General features: G+C 48.3%; 1 long non-coding RNA gene across 2 annotated transcripts; it reads left to right on the forward strand.

Moving 5' to 3' along the window:
- Positions 1-1,143, forward strand: LOC129637569 (uncharacterized). 2 transcript variants are annotated; one of them, XR_008707530.1, is made up of 3 exons: positions 1-142; positions 222-361; positions 828-1,143. It is a non-coding gene; the product is annotated as an uncharacterized LOC129637569 (long non-coding RNA). The 2 variants fall into 2 exon arrangements; XR_008707531.1 differs by having other exon boundaries at positions 6-97.
- The last annotated feature ends 7,647 nt before the right edge of the window (positions 1,144-8,790 follow it).

Genomic DNA, 8,790 nt, shown 5'->3' on the forward strand with positions numbered 1-8,790 from the left:
ACTAGTTGGAGTTGGGCGTAACAGTTGAGGGGCGGGGCCAGTCGGGGGCGTGGTCAGTGGAGCTCGGCCTGGGCTCAGAGGCTCATCGGCTCCACAGGTGAGAACCGCTCAGGCCTGTGGGCCGGAGAGGAGTGACAGACCTGTGAGTGAGGTGCCAGGCCCGTGGAAGCGGGGAGACAAAGGGCGGGGCCTCTGACCACCCACCCTTCGCCCTCTCCTAGCCGCCCCGCCTGCCCAGCCATGTGGTGCCCGCTGATCCTGCTGCTGCTGCTCCTCCCGGCTGCCCCCGGCCCCGCTGCCACTGCCGCTCCCATCCCGGAAACCAAAACCCAGGAGAGCCTGCAGCAGAGCCTCCTCCAAGGTCACAACAGCCTCTCATTGGGGGTTGGGGAGAGGAGGACAGGGAAGAGGGGCGGAGGCAGACAGCAAGGGTGGGAGCCAGAGGGACACCAAGAAGGGAAAGACATAGACATGACATACAGGGAGGGGGCCTGAGGGACAGAGGCGATTGGGCAGGACAGATGAGGGGTAGGAATAAAGAGATGATGGGACAGAAAGAAGGTGGGGCAGGGGGCAAGGACGGGTAAGAACAGGGGACAGGATGAGGGTGGACTGGTCCAGCCCTGAGAGTCAAGAGGATGGAGAGACACGGGGTGGCAGGGAGCTGGAAACAGGTCTGGAGGGGCATCGGAGATCCAACCCCACACCTGCTCCAAGCCTGGGGGATCTGCCTGTGGTTTCTCTCCAGGAACTGCACAGAGAACCAGGGCGCTGGCTGGGGAGGGCACCCTTCCAGCCACACCTGGAGCCTGCTTGTTCTTCCCCAGGTCTCCAAGCTGGAGAAAACAGAGGCCAGCGGGCAGTTGCAAACCACCTCCCTCACTTTGGCTGTCCTCCTGTGGCATGAGGTGGCTGCCACCGCGGTGCAGCCCTGAAGCCCAGGAGGCAGGACTGTGAGAAGCATCCAGGGTTACGGGGGGCACCTGGGGCTTCCCCCACCCCAGTGAACACCCCCCAAGACCCACTTCTGAGGCCCCCTTCCCCAGGCTCAGCATCAGGGGCTGGGCGTGGGCATCAGAGCACTGGCAGGCATGTACCCTCTCTTGCTTCTTTTTGGATTATTAAAATTGTTTTGAGGTTAAAGCGATGTGTTCATTGACAGCTCTGTTCTGTGTTCTGGGGTCCAGTGTGGGGGGCACAGGCCATGGGGCTGTCTGGGCCCTGTGGGCAGCAGGAGCCATAACTCCAGCTCTGGGGATACCAATTATTGTCTGGAGAGACCCCCTACTCTATCCAAGCCGGAGCCGCTGGCCCATAGTGACATCTGCTTTCAGGTGGTCAGAGGGGGAATGCCTGAGCATCAGGAAAAGAGCCCGGGACGGAGTTGGAGGCCAGAAAGGGCAGAGAGCCTGGGGCTGGCAGAAGAAGGCAAGATGGGTGAATATAAAGTGGCCCAGCAAGGGTAGGGGTGTAGCTTGCACAGGTGGGGTGCACCAGGGGTCTGGAGTGACCATGCCTGATGGAGATCTCGGGCAGCAAGAAATGGATCCCAGGTGGAGCAGGGAAGCCTACAGGAGGTGGGATGGTTGCCGTGCCTGCAGACACTGAGTGTCAACAACTGACTCTGAATAAACCGAACCCTGATTGGTAATGCTTGCCAATTTTCTTTTCTTTTTTGGCTGGGCTGCATGGCATGCAGGATCTTCCCTGACCAGAGATCAAACCTGTGTCCCCTGTAGTAGTAGCACGGAGTCTTAACCACTGGACCACCAGGGAAGTCCTGCCAATTTTTACGGTGTAAATAATCCTACACTGGCCGATCTAAACATACCAAAAGACCTGTACATTCTGCTTCTCGGAAAAGACAACTAACTCTGTCTTCCCCGTGAGCCTGCTTGTGCACACAATCAATGATTTTTAGGTCCCTGGCCAGTAGCTCTTCAATGCAGTTGGGCCTTCAGCGATCTCTGTATGCTTTTTTCACTAGAGCAGTACTTTTTGCTACCCATCAATTCCATTGACCATACTTGGGATGCATGATGCCCAGTTATCTGAGGAGGACAGGCCAAGGATGTTATTATTTTATTTCCAAAAGCGGGTTTCACCATCATGGGATATAAATTGAAATGTGAAAAAATTTTATGCTGTGAGCAGGACTCCTCTCTCCTTGTTTCCAGAAAGACCTCTCAGGAAGCACAAGATGTTTTCCCACCTCCTTTGCCCCCTGCTCACCTGGACTGGTAAAGAACCCGCCTGCCAATACAAGAGATTTAGGTTCAGTCCCTGGGTCGGGAAGATCCCCTGCAGGAGAGCATGGCAACCCACTCCAAGATTCCTGCCTGGAGAATCTCATGGACAGAGGAGCCTGGCGGGCTACAGACCATGGGGTTGCAAAGAGTCGGACACGACTGAGCACACACAGACATACACAGCTAGACTCATAGTATTTGTGAGTTTGAAGAAGCACTGAGCGCACTGAGCAGACCCGACCGGGTCTCTTCGGGGTCCCCTATTCTCGGGTCCTTCTTCCCCTCACAGAAGACATCTATCACTATGTCACCTGTGATTGGCACGCCTAGGCTCCAGAGCGGCTCGCCGATCACTCTGGGCAGGACTGCGAAGGATTCTCAGTGGAGAAATGAGCCCACGGGGGAAGGCGGGCTTCCTGGGGCGGAAACCACCGCGGTCCCCTGGGACCTGCGGGCAGCCCTGCCCTCTGGCGGCAGAACTCAGAACTGCACCGCCACCTCGCGTTCATTCTTGACGGAATTTTTTCCCCTCTCTCTAGCGAGATTCTCTAGTGGCTCAGAGGGTAAAACGTCTGCCTGCAGTGCAGGTAGAACTGGGTCCGATCCCTGGGTCAGGAAGATCCTCTGGAGGAGGAAATGGCAACCCACTCCAGTACCTTTGCCCGGAAAATCCCATGGACGGAGGAGCCCGGTAGGCTACAGTCCATGGGGTCTGCAAAGAGTCGGACATGACTGAGTGACTTCACGACTGAGTGACTTCACTTTCCTTTTTCACTTTCCCCCTCTCCAGGTGGGCCCCCTCCGTGTTGGGGACCTGGGGACACCCCAGTCCTGAGCATCCTGTGGGCTAACAACCTAATAAGGAGACAGATAACACTTTGATTAAAACAATTACTGCTGTGAATGAACCAAGGGTCTGAAGGAGTTGATAAGGGAGGGGCCGTTGAAGACCAGGGACATTAATGAGGTTTGCAAGCTGGCCTCTGGGTTCCAGGGACTGGAACCTTTGCCCTCGGGGCTACTCTGGGCTGGAGAGCAGGGATTCTCGCTGGGCGCCCCATGCTGGTCTCCTCCTCCTCCTCCTCCTCCCAGGCTCTGAGTGCTGGGCTGTGGCCCCCCTGGTGCTGGGGCCTTTGGGCGGCCCCTGCCCAAGGCCTGGGCTCCTCTCTCCCCAGAAAGAGATCAGGGTTCAGGTAGTAAAGGGTCTTGGGGGAAGTTCTTCGTCTTCCGGATGCACAACAGGCCAAACAGAGACTTGCGAGGCACACAGCAAAGAAAAGTGTTATTATTTACGAGGCCTCCGGGGAAGAAGAGAACAAATCTCGACCCACCTGCTTGAAGGGGAGGGGCTTGGGATATTTGTGGGATAAAGCTGCTGAGTGGGGAGGCACGTGGGGGAAGGTGATTGGAGAGAAGGTAAAGGTGAGATCATCGTAGTACTGCTCAGGCGCGGCTGAGCTTCTGGCTTCCTGGAAGCCGAAGGGCGGCTCCAGCACGTTTTGCAGGTTGGAGCTCGTGGCTCTCTGACGTCAGAAGGCACGCTTGCGCGTGCCCACGTGGAGGGTACGCGGGCTCAACGGTCTTAACCAGTGGCTTCAAGTCCCTGAGAAACAACTTGGGCAAACATCTTATTGTTTAGGCCGCTTGGAGGATGTTCACGTCTTGTAGCAACAGTTAAAGCCAGCTGGATGCTGAAGTCAGGGCACAGTTGATTATTTATTAAACAAGTTATAGTTTAATGGATCTGAAGACTGCCCTCGGTTTCAAAAGGACTGAACCCTCTTCTCCCTGATGCCATAGACCCGCCCCAAGACCGAGATGAAGGCTAGAGTTCCAGCCTCAAGACCTGTGCCCGGGAGATCTCTATGTCACCCACAGGTCAATCCGCCCTGGAGAGAATTCCAAAGCCCCTGGAAAGGAAGGACTGAGTTGGGGGGTTGAGGGGAGTGGCGGTGTCCCCCTGAGAAGCGTGGGGAAGACTTGGGAGCCCGAGGAAGCCCCGCCGGCTGGAGAACATGCACAGTTCAGGAGTAAAGCGGAAGGTGAGAGTTCAGGCACAGACACCTGGCTCCGGTCCTCCCCCGGGATGGTCTCTGCTGAGATGTAACTGCTTCCCGCTCAAACTTTGGATCTCCATTTCCCCATCTGCAAAATGGGAACAGGAGTGGCTCCTCCCACAAGAGGCAGATTCCGGTTGTCTTGGGCTGCTGTGTCTGATGGGAGTTTGAAGTCTGGGAGCGTGAAGGGGTGTGCTAATCAGCTTTTGTAGTTTTTATCATAGATGATTTGGCCTCTGCTGATTGTAGAGCTAAACTACCCGCCAAAGGTGTTCCGGGGTTTGCCCTGGGAGGGCAAGATGTCCCTCTGGTTTAGAGGGCAACTTCGAGTAATAAACCCAGTCGATACCATTGACCTCTCCTTGTTATCACTCACTCATACCTATCAGTTTAATCCCAGATACAATTATTTTATTTTATTTATTTGTAACAAGATTTTTTAAAATATTTATTTATTTTGACTGCTCCGGGTCTTACTTGCAGCACCTTCAGGATCTTCGATCTCCCTTGCAGCCTGCAGATCTTTAGTTGTGGCGTGAGAGTTGTGGAATGCAGGTTCTTAGTGCTGGTATGTGTGATCTAGTTCCCTGATCGGAGATGGAACCCGGGCCCCCTGCATTGGGAGCACGGAGTCTTAGCCACTGGACCACCAGGGAAGTCCTCCAGGTACATTTTAAAGCAATGGGATCCTTCCAGGTCTCTAATTTCCACATCTGGAGGAAATGCCTCCTCCCCCAAGAACAGCGCAGAGCTCCGCCCCTTGGTGTCAAAGTGTGGAGCTGAGTTTTCCCAGCATTGAGATCTCCACCATGACCCACTGGGGGCTGGGAGGACTATGCTCCCTCACTGATCTGATAAAGTTTCTGGCCCAACGGGATCCACCAGGCGAACATGGAACTTGAGACGGTAATTTGTAGGGACAGATTTCCTTCCAGATGTAATTTGTTTGGCAAAAAATAGCACAAAGGATGTGATAGAGGAGGCAGGTGTATTGTCAGAGTGTTTTTGTATCCTACCGAATTAGGTTGGTAGTAATCCAAGCTCAGTTCAGTTCAGTTCAGTCATTCAGTCGTGTCCGACTCTCTGCAACCCCATGAATTGCAGCATGCCAGGCCTCCCTGTCCATCACCAATTCCCGGAGTTCACTCAGACTTATGTCCATCGAGTCAGTGATGCCATCCAGCCATCTCATCCTCTGTTGTCCCCTTCTCCTCCTGCCCCCAATCCCTCCCAGCATCAGAGTCTTTTCCAATGAGTCAACTCTTCGCATGAGGTGGCCAAAGGACTGGAGTTTCAGCTTTAGCATCATTCCTTCCAAAGAAATCCCAGGGCTGATCTCCTTCAGAAAGGACTGGTTGGATCTCCTTGCAGTCCAAGGGACTCTCAAGAGTCTTCTCCAACACCACAGTTCAAAAGCATCAATTCTTCGGCGCTCAGCCTTCTTCACAATCCAATTCTCACATCCATACATGACCACAGGAAAAACCATAGCCTTGACTAGACAGACCTTTGTTGGCAAAGTAATGTCTCTGCTTTTGAATATGCTATCTAGGTTGGACATAACTTTCCTTCCAATGGGGTAAGCGTCTTTTAATTTCCTGGCTGCAGTCACCATCTGCAGTGATCTTGGAGCCCAAAAAAATAAAGTCTGACACTGTTTCCACTGTTTCCCCATCTATTTCCCATGAAGTGATGGGACCGGATGCCATGATCTTCGTTTTCTGAATGTTGAGCTTTAAGCTAACTTTTTCACTCTCCACTTTCACTTTCATCAAGAGGCTTTTGAGTTCCTCTTCACTTTCTGCCATAAGGGTGGTGTCATCTGCATATCTGAGGTTATTGATATTTCTCCCTACAATCTTGATTCCAGCTTGTGTTTCTTCCAGTCCAGCATTTCTCATGATGTACTCTGCATATAAGTTAAATAAGCAGGGTGACAATATACAGCCTTGGCATACTCCTTTTCCTAATCCAAGCTAGATTGTCTTAAATTAACATGTTAATTGTAGGTTTACAGATGGTCTCTGACATATCATGGTTTGATTTACCATTTTCTTACTCTACCATGGTGTGAAAACAATACACAGTCTGCAGAATTTTGATCTTTTCCCAGGCTAGCAATATGCAGTGTGATGCTCTTTCATGATGATGGACAGTCGCAGTGAGCCACAGCTCCCAGTCAGCCACGCATTCACAGTCATGATGGTAAATGACCAATATACTTACAACCATTCCGGACACAGACACCGTTCTGTTTTTCACTTTCAGTATAGCATTCAATCAATTACATGAGATATTCAGCACTTTATTATAAAATAAACTTTGTGCTAGATGATTTCACCCAACTGTAGGCTAATGTGAGTGTTCTGAGCATGTTAAGGTAGGCTAGATTAAGCTGTGAAGTTTGGTAGGTTAGGTGTATTAAATACAAATTAAATCGATTACTGTAGCTTTGTAGTATTGTCTGAAAGCTTGGTGGGTTATGCCTTCAGGTTTGTTCTTTTTCCTCAGGAATGCTTTGGCAATTCTGGATCTTTTGTGGTCCCATATACATTTTAGGATTATTTGTTCTAGTTCTCTGGAAAGTTTCATGGGTTATTTTGATAGGAGATGCATTAAATCTGTAGATTGCTTTGGGTAGTATGGCCACTTTAACAATATTAATTCTTCCAATCCAAGAGCATGGTATATCTTTTTATTTCTTTTAATCACCTTCAGTTTTCTTTATCAGTGTTTTATACTTTTCTGGATGTAGATCTTTCACCTCCTTGGTTAGGTTTATTCCTAGGTATTTTAAATGGGTGGTGTTTTTTTTTCTTTCTCTTTGATATTTTATTGTTGGTATAAAGAAATGAAACAGATTTATATTTAGCAATCTTGTATCCTATCTTGCTGAATTAATTTCTTGGCTGTATTAGTTTTTGTGTGGAGTCTTTAGGGTTTTCTGCATAGAGTGTCATCTCACCTGGATATGACAATTGTACCTCTTCCCTTTCATTTGAATACCTTTTATTTATTTTTCTTAAATTATTGCTATGCCTAGGACTACCAGTACTGTGTTGAAAGAAAAAGTATTCTTGTTTTGTTCCAAAGTTTAGCAGGAAGGCTTTCAGCTTTTCACCCTTAAGTATTATGTTGGCTTTGGGTTTGACCATAGACTTTAAATGTCTTATATTTTCACATGCTTTGTATATTTGTCAAGCTGAGCCTTTTCCTGCTCTACAGATACTTTTGCCAACATCAATTGCAACACATCTTAAAAGATTTACTGCAGGTAATGAATTCTTTCTGCTTTTTTTTTTACATAGAGAAAATTTGAAATTTTTGTCATCTTTTTTGAAAGATATTTTCACTGTGTATGGATTTTTTTTGTACTTTAAAAATGTTGTTCCACTGTCTTCAGCCTTGCATGGTTTATGACAAATAGTTGGCCATAACTCTGTGTTTATTACTCTGTATATAATGTATCTTTATAGATATTTACTTCCCTGATGGCTCAGATGGTAAAGTGTCTGCCTACAATGTGGAAGACCCCTGGGTTCAATCCCAGGGACGGGAAGATCTCCTGGAGAAGGAAATGGCAACCCACTCCAGTATTCTTGCCTGGAAAATCCCATGGACGGAGGAGCCTGGTAGGCTACAGTCCATGGGGTCGCAAAAAGTCAGACACGACTGAGCAACTTCACTATAGATATTTTTATGTTTTCTTTTTGTCACTGATTGGTGGATGTTTAGACTGCACTGTGCGACTTGTGAGATCTTAGTTCCCTGAGCAAGGATTGAGCCTGTGCCCCCTGCATGGGAAGTTCAAGTCTTAACTACTGCACCTCCAGGGAAGTCCCATTTTGTCACTGATTTAAAGATATTTCATTGTTTTCTTCATATTTCTTGTGCTTGGGATTTTTTTAATTTCTTGGATCTGTGGACTTAGTTTTGTTTTTGGTTTTTTACATTTGTAAGTTTATTTAGCCCTTATTTTCTCTTCTTTTCATTTTGGATAGTTTCTATCTCAATATCAAGTTCACTAATCTCTCCTGCATTGTCTAATCTGTTGTTAATTTCATCCAGTGTAATTTTTCATTAGGACATGGTTATTTTCTCCTCCTAGAAGTTTCTTTTTTCACCTTTTTAATATATACCATGTTTCTCCTAAACATGTCCAGTTTTTCCTCTAGTTCATGAATATATGGAATACAGTTATTGTAACTTGTAATGTCCTTATCTGCTAAAATCTATCATATTTGTTATTTCTGGATCGGTTCTGACTTATTTTTCACCTGATTATGGATCATATTTTCCTGCTTCTTTGCATGCTGAGTAATTTTTGATTGCAGATAAGGCATTACAGAAAGATAGCTTGTACTTATTTTCCATAGCTAAACTCTCAAGGTTTTCTGGTGAATCTACAAACCACTGAAATTGTTTTCTCTGATACCACTCATTAATCCACCTAATGAATGACAGATTTTTCTGACCTCCTTGCT

The sequence above is a fragment of the Bubalus kerabau genome, chromosome 23 (assembly GCF_029407905.1).
Source record: "Bubalus kerabau isolate K-KA32 ecotype Philippines breed swamp buffalo chromosome 23, PCC_UOA_SB_1v2, whole genome shotgun sequence".
Lineage (NCBI taxonomy): Eukaryota > Metazoa > Chordata > Mammalia > Artiodactyla > Bovidae > Bubalus > Bubalus kerabau.